Source organism: Callithrix jacchus, chromosome 5 (assembly GCF_049354715.1).
Source record: "Callithrix jacchus isolate 240 chromosome 5, calJac240_pri, whole genome shotgun sequence".
In the NCBI taxonomy this organism is placed as follows: domain Eukaryota; kingdom Metazoa; phylum Chordata; class Mammalia; order Primates; family Cebidae; genus Callithrix; species Callithrix jacchus.
The window spans coordinates 65,736,704-65,753,687 of record NC_133506.1 but is presented as its reverse complement, the minus strand read 5'-3'; the positions used below and the strand labels follow the sequence as shown (position 1 = coordinate 65,753,687).

General features: G+C 43.9%; 1 protein-coding gene across 9 annotated transcripts in view; it reads right to left on the bottom strand.

Annotated features, from left to right (window-relative positions):
* The window catches only part of METTL16 (methyltransferase 16, RNA N6-adenosine), a 99,034-nt gene extending 94,179 nt beyond the window's left edge, over positions 1-4,855 (bottom strand). For all 9 annotated transcript variants that reach the window (XR_008481437.2, XR_013535419.1, XR_013535420.1 and 6 more), the window contains exon 1: positions 4,729-4,855. The gene's annotated coding sequence lies outside the window, so the exon portion shown is untranslated. The remainder of the gene's footprint in view (positions 1-4,728) is intronic.
* Positions 4,856-16,984: the final 12,129 nt, after the last annotated feature.

Below are 16,984 nucleotides of genomic sequence, written 5' to 3'. Positions count from 1 at the left end.
ATTAAAAAGATCACTTCAGCATACATATTAGGCCCCACATGACCTGGTATTACCTGTGTTTTCACTATCAGTTTAAGTCACATGCCCTTGCTCTTTCTGTTCTTGCACCCTGACCACGCGGCCTTCATGCAGGCTATTCTTTTTATCTGTAATGTTCTCTCCTCCCTCTCTTCAGTTGAAATTCTTAGTCATCCGGAAGCTCACAGTTCAAGCACCTCATCTTCAGGAAGATCTTTCCTTCCCTAATCTCCCCAGTTAAGACAATCCTCTATTACAACATCTCCTAGCAATAAACGTCTTTCCTTTGCAAGCTTTGTTAGAGATAGAATTTTACATAGCAATAAATCTGTCAACGCTATTTCAGCTGGTTTTTTGACAGCTTCCTACACTGGAAATTAAACCAATTTCAAAAAAGAAGTGTTGTCTTCAATCCAGACTTTTCCAAATCACATATCCAACTGCCTACCATATTTTTCACTTCAAAGGTTCAAAAATACATGCACAAGATGTGCAAAATCAAATCACTTCTACCCACCCCAAACTGGTCCTCCTCATCTTCCCTATCTCACCGAATGCACCACTCTCTCTCTTGTGATACACATATCAAAAATCTCCAACACCTTCTCTACGCTGCCTCCCCCATTCACAACACACCATGGCCTGAATACTCTCTATCTCCCAATTATTTCTTGACTCATTCCACTTTTCACCCTTCACAGCACCACCTCTGTGGCCCAGATCATTACCATCTCTTTCTTGGGTTGCTCTAAGACTTTCACTGATCTCTTTCACAAACTGATCTCTTTACAACCACTCTTGCCTTCTACAAGCCATTTTTCACTCAGCAGACAAGCCACTCCCCTCATGCAAATGTAAACATTTCCTTACTAAATCCCTTCAGTGGCAGCCCAATTAGGCTAATAAAGTCTAAAATCACTAACAAGGCGTGCATAATCCAGGCCTTATCTGTCCCTCCAATTTCATTTGTGGCCACTTTCCCTTCCAGACATACTGGTCTTCTTTCTTGTTCTCTGCTGCATGGTAGTCTGTTTCACCACCCGCTATTCTTTTTTTTTTTTTTTTTTTTTTTGAGACGGAGTTTCGCTCTTGTTACCTAGGCTGGAGTGCAATGGCGCAATCTCGGCTCACCACAACCTCTGCCTCCTGGGTTCAAGCAATTCTCCCGCCTCAGCCTCCCGAGTAGCTGGGATTACAGGCACACGCCACCATGCCCAGTTAATTTTTTGTATTTTTAGTAGAGACGGGGTTTCACCATGTTGACCAGGATAGCCTCGATCTCTTGACCTCGTGATCCACCCGCCTTGGCCTCCCAAAGTGCTGGGATTACAGGCTTGAGCCACCGCACCCGGCCCGACCACTCGCTATTCTTATTGGCTACCAGACTCTCCTCATCCTCTCACCATCTTCTTTCATCTCTGAAGGCCCACTAGCTGCTCAAATCACACATCAGGCATCACTTTCTCAGCCAGGCTTTCTCTGACCGCACCATCCATTCAAATGCCCATCTACATGCTTCCAAAGCTCCCTGTGCTGCTTCTCCCTCAGAGAGCTTCAGTTTACGGCTGCATATGTAATCGATTTGCATATGTCACACACAAACCTGCAACCACAGCCATGCTAATCTTCACTATACCCCCTGGCAACTTGTATACAATAAATATTTGTTGAGTAAACAGTTCATAATTTGAGGGAATTAGTAGTCACCTGCAAGTTTTTCAGCATACTGTTACTACATTTTGCCCCTCACACTATGACTAAAACTGAGTATATACCTATTTCCTACCATTGATGTACCCTTTACTGACCATCAGGAAAGTGGGGAGCATAAAACTAGGAAGGACCTCAGGCCTCAAGAAAACATAAACTGGGCAAGGTGGTGTGTGCCTCTGATCCTAGCTACTAGGGAGGCTAAGGATGGCTTGAGCCCCCAGGAGTTCCAGTCCACTCCAGCCTGGGCAACACAGTGAGACCCTGTCTCAAAACAAACAAATACAAATAATAGACTTTATTAAAAAGAAACATCAAAAATAAAAGTGTCAGCCGGGTGTGGTGGCTCATGCCTGTAATACCAGCAGTTTGGGAGACAGAGGCAGGAGGATCAGCTGAGATCAGGAGTACCTGAGACCAGCCTGGCCAACATGGTGAAACCCCATCTCTACTAAAATACAAAATACAAAAATTAGCCAGACGTGGTGGTGGCCACCTATAATCCCAGCTCCTCGAGAGGCCAAGGCAGGAGAATCACTTGAACCCAGGAGGCGGAGGCTGCAGTGAGCCAAGATCATGCCACTCACTGCACTCCAGCCTGGGTGACAGAATGAGATCCATCTCAAAAAAGAAGAAAAAGAAAATGCCCTTTCTTGTGATTCTGGCAAGGACCAAAAAAGAAAACTACGCTAAGAATAATTTCTTTAAGCTGATAGAAAATATTTTACACATTTATGGGGGACATGTGACATTTATGAGGTATACACATAGAATGCGTGAGGATTGGCTGGGTGAGGTGGCTCATGCCTGTAATCCCAGCACTTTGGGAGGCCGAGGTGGGCAGATCACCTGAGGTCTGGAGTTCAAGACCAGCCTGAACAACATAGTGAAACCCCATCTGTACTAAAAATACAAAAAAATTAGCCAGGTGTGGTGGCGGGCACCTGTATTCTCAGCTACTCAGGAGGCTGAGGCAGGAGAATCACTTGAACCCAGGAGAAGGCTGCAGTGACCCGAGATCACGCCATTGAACTCCAGCCTGGGTGACAGAGCAAGACTCTGTCTCAAAAAAAAAAGAATGTGTGATGATCAAGTGATCACGTCACAGTAGTATGTGGGGTATTCATCACTTGGAGTGCTTTTTTTTTCTGGTTCAAGTTCTCTCATAAGGTTGCACACTTTGAGAATTTTTTTATATCTATGTTTTGGTAACATTTCAAGCCCTCTCTTCTAGCAATCTTGAAATATACATTGTTGCTCACTATAGTCACCATATTCTAACAGTGACTTCAAGAGACAGTGGCATGTTAGGGGTCTGCAACACATTAATGAAAATTCTAGACTACATAGCTGATGACATCAGTGCCCATAAAACATGATACTCTGAACATATGTGAAACAAATTAAATTACAGATATGGAAGATACGATTCATTTTCTATGTTATTCAACTTTTCTTGTCAGAACAGATACAGAATGAGTCAACACAACTACTTCTTTTCTAACTAATCTCCCAGTATAGGCAATGGGTTTTTAGTTAAATTTAACCTATTCTTCAGAGTTTAACTGGGCATCAACTCTTTTTTTTTTTTTTTTCTTGTTGAGACAAGGTCTCATTTTGTTGCCCAGAGTGCAGTGGTGCAATCATAGCTCCCTGTAGCCTCCAACTCTTGGGATCAAGCAATCCTCCAGCCTGAGCCTCCCAAGTAGCTGGGACTACAGGCACAGGCCACTGCACCTTAATTTACTTCATTGTTTGTAAAAAGGGAGTCTAGCTTTGCAGCCTAGGCTCTAGCTTCAATTTTCGACACAGAATTCACTCATCTGACATTCCATGTATTTCGCTTACTTTAAAAAAACTCCCATCAGTAAGCTTTGAGAGGTATAATATATTGTCTGTCTTGTTCAACGCAAATCCCAACGCCTAAAATAAGGCCTGAGAGAGTAGGCACTCGGTATTTGTTCATTGAAAGCACCATGGAACTCTTCCCTGTCCAGACCACTGACATAAATTAAAGCACCCTCGGGCCGGGCGCGGTGGCTCAAGCCTGTAATCCCAGCACTTTGGGAGGCCAAGGCGGGTGGATCACGAGGTCAAGAGATCGAGACCATCCTGGTCAAAATGGTGAAACCCCGTCTCTACTAAAAATACAAAAAATTAGCTGGGCACGGTGGCGCGTGCCTGTGATCCCAGCTCCTCAGGAGGCTGAGGCAGGAGAATTGCCTGAACCCAGGAGGCGGAGGTTGCGGTGAGCCGAGATCGCACCATTACACTCCAGCCTGGGTAACAAAAGCGAAACTCCGTCTCAAAAAAAAAAAAAAAAAAAAAAAAAGCACCCTCATTGAGTTTAGAAAAAAGCTCTGCCCAAGGACTGGAACTTTTCTTCCTGGTTACCTGAGTCAGTACACAAAGCTAAAGTTAATAGTAGAACCCTGAGAATGAGGCTTCCACTTTTTTCCCTTTTCATCTCCATGCTCGTGTTTTCTTGGTTCCTCTTGACCATTAACCCTCTTCAACTACCATTCTCTTAATACATAGTGTGTAAAATAGTCTAAATACCTGTTTCATAACTTTGAATTCTCTCTGCACAGATCCCTCCCACCTCAACACCAATCTACACCTCCTCTCTTCGCCTTCTCTCATAAATCCGACTTTTCCCACTAGTCCTGTCAATGCCATTTCTCCGTCTCTTCCACTCTTTCCTCGCCCTCATCCGCTCATTTTGCCTTCCCGCCTCAGTTTTGGATCTCTCTAAACCTCCCAAACCCCGGGGAGTCTCTCCTACTTCAATCCTAACTAGCCTCTATTCTATTCGCCAACTCCTCCCACTCACCCACCCTCAACACCACCGCGCGCGCACACACAGCCACATCAGGCTTCCCTTCCTAGACCCCGAAGTAAGCACCTCACTAGCCCAAAACTCAAGAATGAGGAACAGGGTGATCCATGGGTTAAGTGACCCATTATCGGAAATCTGCGTGAGAGATATGAGGGACCTACCTCTGAGGTCGAGGTTCTTGCCAGACGTGTCTGGCGTGGGCCTGTACAACCCCAGAATCTTAAACCAGCCGCAGCGCGAAGCTCCTAGAAACGCAGCTGTTACGCTCCCAACGCGCCGCCATCTTGTGAAGCCATCTAGCCTCATGATTGGACAAACCCTTCTCGCGCGACCTCTGGCTGAGCCTGAAGAAAGAAGAAACCGCGATACCTAGAGTTTGCGGCTCCTGACAGAAGGCGGGGGCGTGGTGGCAAGCGGAGTCCTTTGCGGTGTGGCAGGAGGAGGACCTGCCTTCGAATTCCCGGGAAAACGTATTTAAAAGAAAAAGAAACAAGTTTTCCGGACCCTGCTGCAGACTTACCTGTCACCCTGGCTGGGATTGGGTAGGTTATGAAGATAAGGGAAGGAGACTTGGGGATGATGGCGGATAGTGAGCGCTGCTAACAGGTGTGTCCTCAGGCGATGTCTCACTGAATCGTCAGCGAAGTAAGCTTGTGAGGCGGGGAGGAACACTCTTATTTACAGAGAAGGAACTGAGGATCAGAGAGTTTTTTTTGTTTTTGTTTTTGTTTTTTTTTGAGACGGAGTTTCGCTCTTGTTGCCCAGGCTGGAGTGCAATGGCACGATCTCAGCTCACCGCAACCTCTGCCTCTCGGGTTCAAGTAATTCTCCTGCCTCAGCCTCCCGAGTAGCTGGGATTTCAGGCACCCACCACCACACCCGGATAATTTTGTATTTTTAGTAGAGATGGGGTTTCTCCGGTTCGTCAGGCTGGTCTTGAACTCCTGACCTCAGGTAATCCGCCCTCCTCGGCCTCCCAGAGTGCTGGGATTACAGGTGTGAGACACCGCTCTCGGCCTTTTTTTTTTTTTTTTTTTAAGACGGAGTTTTGCTCTTGTTACCCAGGCTGGAGTGCAATGGCACGATCGACTCACTGCAGCTCCCGCCTCCTGGGTTCCAGCGATTCACCTGCCTCAGTCTCCAGAGTAGCTGGGATTACAAGCACCCCCGCCACCTTGCCCAGCTAATTTTTGTATTTTTTGTAGAGGCGGGGTTTCATCATGTTGGCCAGGCTGGTCCTGAACTCCTGACCTCAGGTAATCTGCCCGCCTCCTCCTCCCAAAGTGCTGGAATTACAGGCATGAGCTACCGAGTCTGGCCAAATCAGAGATGCTAAGTGATTTGTTCAAGATTTTACATTCAGAGGCTGGACGCCTTGGCTCAGTTTTGGATCCTAGTCTCTCTATTCTATTTGCCTATAATCCCAGCACTTCAGAAGGCCAAGGTAGGGGAATATCTTGAGCCCAGGAGTTCAAGACTAGCCTGGACAACATGGTGAAACCCCGTGTCTAAAAAAAAATACAAAAATTAGCCAGGCATGGTGGTGGTGTGCCAGAAGTCCAGCTACATGGGGAGCTGAGGTGGGAGGCTGAAGTGGGAGGATTGCTTGAGCCTAGGAGGTCGAGGCTGCAGTGAGACAGAGCAGCCTGGGAGACAGAGCAAGATGCAATCTCCAAAAAAGAAAAAAAGTGACCTCAAGTCCACACCTGCCTCAAGCTGGAAGCTCAGTTAACGCATTTCGATTTATTTTCAACTTGTTTATACTCATTTTACCCTCTAGTAACTGGAGTGAATAGAAATCTCCCCCAGTTTGCGACTGAGACAGAAAGGTTAATGACTTTCAAAAGGCATACAAGTAGTAACAAAGTGAGGGCTAAAGGCAGCCTCTGGACCTAGTACCTCTTTCCATTTAAAAAAAAGAAAAAAAAAGGCCTGCCCACGTCCTTGGAATTAAAGTGAACACTTCTGGCATATTGCCATAAAATTGGGAGATGGTAGGGATTAAAGAATGGAGAGTTCAGCTTTATGCAGAAGTAAGTGTCCCAGTAGTCACCCAGGGAGAGCTCGGGAGGTGTTTTCATAATTTGTTGTGTAACAGACCACCCCAACACTTAAGACTTAAAACAACAACTGGGCTGGGAACAGTGGCTTATGCCTGTAATCCAGGCACTTTAGAGGCCAAGGCAGGTGGATCACCTGAGGTCGGGAGTTCAAGACCAGCCTGACAACATGGTGAAACCCCATCTTTAAAAAAAAGAAAAGAAAAAAAACAACAACCATTTTATGTACTCAACGTTCTGCAGTCTGGGCTGTGATTAGCCCAGCTGGGCTGTGATTAGCCCAGCTGTTCTGCTTGTCACAGGATCAAGTTGGGGCTGGTTCCGCTGAAAGAACTGGGCCTCTCGACTGGACACGGTGGCTCAGGTCTGTAATCCCAGCACTTTAGGAGGCTAAAGTGGGCGGATCACAAAGTCATGAGTTCAAGACCAATCTGACCAACATGGTGAAACCCTATCTCTACTAAAGACACAAAAAATTAGCCAGGCATGGTGGTATGTGCCTGTAATCCCAGCCACTCGGGAGGCTGAGGCAGAATAGCTTCAATCCAGGAGATGGAGAATGCAATAAGCCAAGATTGCGCCATTGCGTTCCAGCCTGGGTAACAGGGCAAGACTCCATCTCAAAAAAAAAAAAGAACTGGGTCTGTCTCCCTGTAGTCCATAATCTCTCCCTCTCCACATGGCCTTTCCGTGTAATTTGTCTAGCGGAGTAGGAAGACTTCTTACATGTTGGCTCAGGGCTCCCAAAAGGGCAAAAGTGGAAACTGCCAGACCTTCTTAAAGCTTAGGTGCAGAACTAGCACCTCCGCCATACACTTGGTTAAAGCAAGTAAAAGAGCCAGCCCAGATTCAAGAATAAGGGTACCTTCCAATATTGGAAGGCATGGTTCATGTCGGCAACCATAGTAACATATGACCACAGAAAGTTTTCCATCTTTAGTTGGTAGTGGCTTTGATGATAGATACAGTATTGTATTTAGTGCATGCTACAGAAAAGGTGAAAGATAAGATGGCCTTGGAGATATGACTGGTGGGTTGAAGTGACTGTATTTAAGATATTGGTAACTTTCTGTTAGCTCCAAAGAACAACCCAGTTTACCTGTAGGTCAGGCCAGAGAGACCCAAGCACTGTGCTGGGAAACCTGGCCTTTAGTCCTGCCGCACAATTTACTAACCCTGTGATTCTGGGCAGTTTACTTAAACATTTGAAGCCTCAGTGTGCTCAATATTACAAAACAGGATAATAATCTCATAGGGTTGTGAGAATTAAAATCAAATAATGCATATAAAATAGCAGAATGTCTAGCATATAGTAAGTTCCTAATAATAATTAGAAATAATTATTGTTCCTTATAACTTTTTTTTTTGGGACCGAGTTTCACTGTTATTACCCAGACTGGAGTGCAATGGCACGATCTTGGCTCACCACAACCTCTGCCTTCTAAGTTCAAGCAATTCTCCTGCCTCAGCCTCCTGAGTAACTGGGACTACAGGCGCGCATCACCATGCCCAGCTAATTTTTCTATTTTAAGTAGAGACGGGGTTTCACCTTATTGACCAGGATGGTCTTGATCTCTTGACCTCGTGATCCACCTGCCTTGGCCTCCCAAAGTGCTGGGATGTTCCTTATAACTTCTTTGGTCAGTTTTTTTTAAGTATTCCATAAAGATAAAACATTTTCATAATTGAAAATTTGTAAACAAATAATACATAAAGGTATCAGAAAGATAAAAATTATCTAAAATCTCACCATTCACAGCCAAGCACCATCAAATTTGGGTAATTTTACTTCTAAACCTCTATAGCTCATAAGGATATATAACCAAATAATTGTTACATAAATAATAATATATATTAGTATATATATGTAACTACATATATGTATATGTATACACATGCACATATACTCAAGTATAACTATTGGAGATTCTTCCACTTCCATCAACATAGTTCTATATTATTCTTTGTGATAGGTGCATAGGATTCCATTGAATGTATATACTAGTTTTGTTGTTGTTGTGTTTGTTTGTTTGTTTGTTTGTTTGTTGGTTGGTTTTGAGACAGAGTCTCCCTCTGTAGCCCAGGCTGGAGTGCAGTGGTGCAATCTCAGTTCACTGCAACCTCTGCCGCCTAAATTCAAGCAATTCTCTGCTTCAGCCTCTCAAGTAGCTGGGATTACAGGTGCCCGACACCACACAGGGCTAATTTGAGCCACCACCCCTGGCCGGATATACCACTATTTAAAAACTAATTCCCGATCAGATCCAAGATGGCCGACCACTAACAGCTCAGGATTGTAGCTCCCAGTGAAAGCTCAGAGAACGAGACGACGCCACATTTTTAGACGAATTTTCGTCACTTACCGATTAGCCGATTTCCAGTGGAGGAGCCCCACGGGTCGCCAGCGCGACTCTTGTGGCCGCCGCAGCGGTTTTGCCGGCGTCTCGGCGCAGCAGCTCTTCACGCAGAGCCAAGGGGACCGCTTCCCTTACTGACCGGAGTTTGGAGCTCCGGGAAGTCAGAGCCGCTTGTTGCGGACTCAAGAGGGAAGCCAGACCAGAGATTCCCGGGCAGAAGAGCACCATCAGTCTTATCGCTGCTATTTAGGCCACCACAATGGGTTGCTCGGATCCCAGCACTGGGAATCAATAAGTCGGACGTCGACTCAGAAACCTATTTAGAAAGGCGGTTCATCTACAATGAAGGGAAAAAAACAGCCTAAGAAGGCGGAGTATACTCAAAATCAGAACCCATCAGCAACGGAACAACCCCTGATGGAAAAGGACTCATCAGCAACCGAACAAGCCCTGATGGAAAAGGACTCATCAGTAATGGAACAAGCCCTGATGGAAAAGGACTGTGTGCCATTATCTGAAGTTGGCTTTAAAAGGTGGATGATAAGAAACTTCTGGGAGTTAAAGGAACTTGTTCTAACCCAATGTAAAGAAACTAAGAACTTGGAAAAAAGGTTAGATGAAATGTTGAAAAGAATAGACAATATAGAGAAGAATACAAATGAACTTATGGAGTTGAAAAATACAACACGAGAACTTAGTGAAATATGTACAAGCTTAAACAGCCGAATGGATCAAACAGAAGAAAGGGTATCGGAACAACCAGTATGACCCTTTCTAAAAATACACCAAAAAGTAAAGAGCATTAACATAAAGAAGAATTTTTATCAACGAAAGGACAAAATAGCCAGTTAATATCAAATGGCAGCAACCCTAAATTTAAATCGACCAAATCTCCCAATCAAAAGATACAGACAAAATCCAATGGTATATCCAAAGATATACATAGACTCAAAATAAAGGGTTGGAAAAAAAAAAAAAAACGTACCAACCAAATGGAGAGCAAAAATAAATAAATAAAAAGCAGGAGTTGCAATTTTCACATTTGACAAAATAGATTTCAAAGCTACAAGGATACAAGGGTAAAAGGATTAATGTAATAATAAGAGATCTTAACACCCAGATACATAAGACCCATAATGAGATTTAGATTCAACGAGACAGAAAACTGATAACGATATCCGGGACTGGAACTAAGATCCAGAACAAATAAACTCAATAGAGCTCTCCATTTTAAACACACAAAATACACATTATCCACAAAATCTAACGATATATCTAAAGATATACAAAGACTCAAAACAAGGGGATGGAAAAAACTCACCAACCAAATGGAGAGCAAAAATAAATAAATAAAAAGCAGGAGTTGCAATTCTCACACTTAATAAAATAGATCTCAAAGCTACAAGGATGCAAGGGTAAAAGGATTAATGTAACAATAAGAGATCTTAACACCCAGATACATAAGACACATAATGAGATTTAGATTCAACGAGACAACAAATTGATAACGATATCCAGGACTCGAACTCAGAGCCAGAACAAATAAACACAATAGAGCTCTCCATTTTAAACACATAAAATATGCATTAACCACTTTAAACACTCAAAATATTGATCGGCCATTATTGAAACCCATTTTAGGAATGAAGTAATATTCCTTTTTCCCTCTTTTTCTTTTTTTCCCCTTCTTTTTCTCTTTTTCCCTCTTAAAAAAAAAAAAAAGAGAAACTTGCTGATTTTTTTTTGGTCCAAAGAACTATCAGAAAGAGTTTGAGGAGACCACAAGCCCTGGACAGTGAGGAGGGAAACTTAAGACAGAGCCATAGAGGGAATCCCAAATGCTGTAAAAAAAAAAAAAAAAAGTGAAAGCATATAACATTTGAAGTAGGTTTAGAAAGTTTAAAACAGTAATCATGACGGTAAAAAAAAAAAAACTAATTCCCATCCGGATGCAGAGGACCATGCCTGTAATCCCAGGACTCTGGGAGGCTGAAGTGGTAGATCACTTAAGATCAGGAGTTTGAGATCAGCCTGGCCAACGTGGTGAAACCCTGTCTCCACTAAAAATACAAAATTTAGCCAGGCGCAATGTCACATGCCTGTAGTCCTAGCTACTTCAGATGCTGAGGTGGGAGGATTGCTTGAGCCCAGGAGTTCTGGGCTGTAGTGCACTATGACGATTGGGTGTCCGCACTAAGTTTGGCATCAATGTCGTGACCGCTCAGGAGCGGGGTCCACAGGTTGCCTAAGGAGGGGTGAACCAGCCCAGGTTGGAAACGGAACAGGTCAAAACTCCTGTGCTGATCAGTAGTGGGATTGCGCCTGTGAATAGCCACTGCACTCCAGCCTGGGCAACATAGCAAGATCCTGTCTCTAAAAAAATAAATAAATAAATTTAAAAATACAAAAATTAGCCAGCATAGTTGCAGGTGCCTGTAATCCCAACTATTCGAGAGGCTGCGGCAGGAGAATCACTTGAACTCAAGAGGCAGTGGTTGCATAGAGCCAAGATCGCTCCACTGCTCTCCAGCCTAGGGGACAGAGCGAGACACCATCTCAAAAACAAACAACAACAAAACGAATTCCCCTGTGGATGGACATAGGTTCTTTCCAATGTATCTGGTATGAACTATTCTCAAATCTTGTGGTACAATGATAAATACATATCCTTAAAAACTTTTTTATGTAAAATGAAAATCATCTGGAGACTCCACAAAATAGATTAACAAGATATTCAACATCTGCCTTTTTTCTAATTTCTAACCCTCAAATCTCCAAGTATTTAACTGGTCAGAGAAGTCTCTCAAACTTCCATACCCCAGCAAGGACAGTGAAGGTGTCCAGTTAGTCAATTACATCCTTTGCTACCTCTTTGTAGCAGGAAGCTGATTCTGCACATCCAATAAATAGTGCTGCTAATTATAAAATGTTGCATAGCAAGTTATCAGAGCTGCTTTCAACAGCAGTTGCCTGCTGGACTGGAATCAACCCTTGAGGGCATCAGACTAGACTCCCTCATTACTGAAATTAATTATTTCAAGGACCTTGTTGCTTCCCTGCCACTGTCCTTTGGCCACAGCCCGCCAGTCAACAGCCACAGGTCCCTCTAACTTCGTGTTTCAGAAAGTAATCATTGAGTATCAAGTTCTTCTAGCTTAGAAGACCCTAGCTTTCTTATGTAAATATATCCGCCTCCTTCTTATGGGTCAAGTTGATGTATCAGGGATTTAATAGGCATTATAGTTGTCACGAAAGCTATATCCAGCTGGGCACGGTGGCTCAAGGCTGTAATCACAGCACTTTGGGAGGCTCAGGAGGGAGGATCACCTGAGGTCAGAAGTTCTACCCTGGCCAACATGGCGAAACCCCATCTCTACTAAAAATACAAAAAATTAGTTGGATTACAGGTGGCAGATGCCTGTAATCCCAGGTACTTGGGAGGCTGAGGCAGGAGAATTGCTTGAACCTAGAAGGTGGAGGTTGCAGTGAACTGACACCATGCCATTGCACTCCAGCCATTGCATTCCAGCCTGGGTGACAAAGCAAGACTCCATGTCAAAAAAAAAAAAAAAAAAAAAAAAAGGCTATACCCTATTTGCAGAACAATGAATTTTTCTCAGCTTAGATTTACACAACTGAGAGAGCCACTCAAGTGATCCTCTACACTAAGAATACCATATTTCCTTTTTTCTTTTTCATTTTTGTTTTTTGAGACAGGATCTCATTCTGTCACCCAGGCTGGAGTGTAGTGGCATGATCACAGCTCAGTGTAGTCTCGACTTCCAGAGCTTGTGAGCCAAGATCGCGTCATTGCACTCCCCGCTGGGTGACAGAGGAAGATTCCTTTTCAAAAAATTAAAAAATACAAAATAAAACAATAATTGCTGATGAAAGAATTGAATATAAATGTACCTCTTACTACTGCCCTGCTTCCTGTTCCAAGTCCCATAAAATGGAACATACTCATTTTAAAAATTAAATAGTAAATTTCAAATCGAGCTGAAAATTCAGAGTTAGTGTTATTGACACACCATAAAATTTTAGGATACTCTGAAAAAAATAAGTAGAGTAAGTAGGAAGTTTTTATAGGAAGCTTAAACTGATTATAACATTTAGCCAGAAAAGAAAATGTGCAAGAATATCCAATAGTGATGTTTCTCCACTTGGAGAAAAACTAAAATTACACCATACATAAAGTAATTCCATATGCATTAAGACACAAAATAAGCATAAAAACAAATAGAATTGGCCAGTTACAATAGCTCATGCCTATAATCCCAGCACCTTGAGAGGCTGAGGCAGGTGGGTCGCTTGAGCCGAGAAGTTTGAGACCAACCTGGGAGCCAACATGGCAAAACCCCATCTCAACAAAAAATACAAAAATTAGCCAAATGTGGTGGTGTGCGCCTGTAGTCCCAGCTACTTGAGGGGCTGAGGCAAAAGGATTGCTTGACCTGGAGAGGTTGAAGCCGTCGTGAGCCATGTTCATGCCACTGCATTCCAATCTGGTGACAAAGTAAAACCCAGTCTCAAAGAAAAAAAAAGAAAGATAAAACGAAATCTATATCTACTTACATGGAAAATTTCCAAGATATAGAATAAGGTAGGCCAGGCTTGGTGGCTCACGCTGTAATCCCAGCACTTTGGGAGGCCAAGGCAGGCGGATCATGAGGTCAGGAGATTGAGACCATCCTGGCTAACACAGAAACCCTGTCTCTACTAAAAATGTAAAAAACTGGCTGGGTGTGGTGGCTCACGCTTGTAATCCCAGTATTTAGGGAGGTTAAAGCTGGTGGATCATGAGGTCAGGAGATCAAGACCATCCTGGCCAATATGGTGAAACCCTGTCTACTAAAAATACAAAAAATTAGCTGGGTGTGGTGGTACATGTGTGTAATCCCAGCTACTCGGGAGGCTGAGGCGGGAGAATCACTTGAACCAGGAAGTTGGAGGTTACAGTGAGCCAAGATCGTACCGTTGCACTCCAGCCTAGCAAGAGAGCGACTGTCTTAAAAAAAAAAAAATTAGTGGGGTGTTGTGGCACATGCCTGTAGTCACAGCTACCGGGAGGCTGAGGCAGGAGAATCACTTGAACCCAGGAGGCAGAGGTTGCAGTGAGCCCGAGATTGCGCCACAACACTCCAGCCTGGGCGACAGGGTGAGACTCTGTCTTAGAAAAAAAAAAAAATAATAAGGTAAAAGGAAATTGTGAAGCAGTAGGTTCAGTTTGATATTATTTATATAAAGTAAAACAAAAACACATTTTTCTTTTTTTTTTTTGAGACAGAGTTTCGCTCTTGTTACCCAGGCTGGAGTGCAATGGCGCAATCTTGGCTCACCACAACCTCCGCCTCCTGGGTTCAGGCAATTCTCCTGCCTCAGCCTCCCAAGTAGCTGGGACTACAGGCGCACACCACCATGCCCAGCTAATTTTTGTATTTTTAGTAGAGACAGAGTTTCACCACGTTGACCAGGATGGTCTCGATCTCTTGACCTGGTGATCCACCCGCCTCTGCCTCCCAAAGTGCTGGGATTATAGGCGTGAGCCACAGCACCCAGCCACCAAAACACATTTCAATGTGAAAACATAAAGCATAAAAGTAGCCGTAGAAAAAGATCTGAAAGGAAAAACTGAACTGAGAACAGTGATTACCGTAGGGAAATCTCAGTGAAACTGGCTTGGAAAATTAGAAGGGGGACAGGAGAGTCTTTAATTGTGTCTGTATCATTTGAATGTTTTACAATGATAATGGATTCATACATCATTTGTATGATTTAAAAATAGATTTAAAATAAGAAAAAGAAGAGAAATCAAATCTGTCAAAAAACCACAGCCCGAAATTTATGCAGGGAAAGACAGTTTGGAGGGGGAGCAAAGCCTCCTGTGGCCTCAGCAGCTGCTCGGGACAACTATCCTGATGTGCTGATTCAGTGATCCACACAGCCACAGTCTGTGGCACCACCATGTCATCACTGGCTTTCAGGACCCCTGCAGCAAGGAAAGAGAATGGCTTTTCAGTGATTCCACTCAGAAGTTACACACATCATGTCACCAACCCAATCAAGTCAGATGTTCCCACCTAACTTGGGGTGGGGAATAGGACAAGCATGCAGCCCCTCCACGTGCTCACAATATTGCTGGAGAGTGATAATGTTCACTGCACATGCCTCATCCATGAACACCAGACACAGACAAAACAGAAGCAAAATGGAGACAAATAGGGATTATACTCTAAATTGACCAATTCCATCAGGTATGATTATAAACCCAGCACTTTGGGAGGCCAAGGTGGGTGGAATACCTAAGGTTAGCAGTTCAAAACCAGCCTGACCAACATGGTGAAACCTCATCTCTACTAAAAATGGAAACTAGCCAGGCATGGTGGTGCACGCCTGCAATCCCAGCTGCTTGGGAGGCCGAGGCAGGAGAATCGCTTAGGCCCGGGAGGCAGAGGTTGCAGTGAGCTGAGATTGTGCCATTACTCAAAGCCAGAGCAACAGAGGAGTCTTCAAAATAAAATACCAATTCCTCAAAAAGAAATAGGATTACCCTGTGATCCAGCAATTCCACTTCTAAGTATATACCCCCAAAACTCAAGGCAGGATCTCAATGATATTTGTACACCATTGTTCTCGGCTGCATTATTAGCAACAGCCAAAGGTGGAAGCGACCCAAGTGTTCAACGATAAACAAATGGATAAACAAATTGTGGCACATCCATACAATGGAATATTGACATTATTCACCTAAAAAGAAAGTCACTTCTGACGTGCTACAATATGAATGAACTTTGAGGACATGATGTTAACCAAAATAAGTCAGTCACAAAAAGACAAATACTGTGTGATTCCATTCATACGAGCTACCTAGAGTACTCAAATTCATAGAGCCAGAAAGTAGAAAGGTGGCTGCCAGGGAATGGGTGAAGGAGGGAACAAGGTTTTGTTATTTATTTTATTATTATTTTTAAAGTGAGGTGAAGGCCGGGCACAGTGGCTCACGCCTGTAATCCCAGCACTTTGGGAGGCTAAAGTGGGCGGATCATGAGGTCAGGAGTTTGAGACCATCCTGGCCAACGTGGTGAAAACCTGTTTCTACTAAAATACAAAAAAATTTAGCCAGGCATGGTGGCCCACACCTGTAGTCCCAGTTACTTGGAAGGCTGAGGCAGAAGAATCACTTGAACCTGGGAGGCGAAGGCTGCAGTGAGCCAAGATTGTGTCATTGCACTCCAGCCTGGGCAACAAGAGCAAAACTCCATCTCAAAAAAGTAAAACAAAATAAAATAAAACAGGGCTGGGCTGGGTGGCTCACGCCTATAATCCCAGCACTTTGGGAAGATCAGGTGGGCAGATTACGAGGTCAGGAGTTCAAGACCAGCCTGACTAACACGGTGAAACCCCGTTCCTACTAAAAATGCAAAAATTAGCTGGGTGCGGTGGCAGGCGCCTGTAATCCCAGCTACTCAGGAGGCTGAGGCAGGAGAATTGCTTGCACCTGGGAGGCGGAGGTTGCAGTCAGTCGAGATCATGCCACTTCAATCCAGCCCGGGCAACAGAGTGAGACTCCATCTCAAAACAAAACAACACAACAACAAAAAAGAAGAGATGGATGTGAAAAAGAACCAGTTAGAGATCTTAGAGATTAAAAACAGGGCCAAGTGCGGTGACTCACACCTGTAATCCCAGCACTTTGGGAGGACAAGATGGGTGGATCACCTGAGGTCAGGAGTTCGAAACCAGCCTGGCAACATGGTGAAAGCCCCATCTGCACTAAAAATACAAAAATCAGCCTGCAATCTCAACTACTCAGAGGCTAAGGCAGGAGAATTACTTGAACCTGGGAGGCAGAGGTTGCAGTGAGCCAAGATGGCACCACTGCACTCCAGCCTAGGTGAGAGAGCAAGACTCTGTCTCAAAAAAAAAAAAGAAAAGTAAATAAATAAATTAAAAACAGGATATGTGAAACTGAAACTCAAGGAACGGAGAAAGGCAGGGGT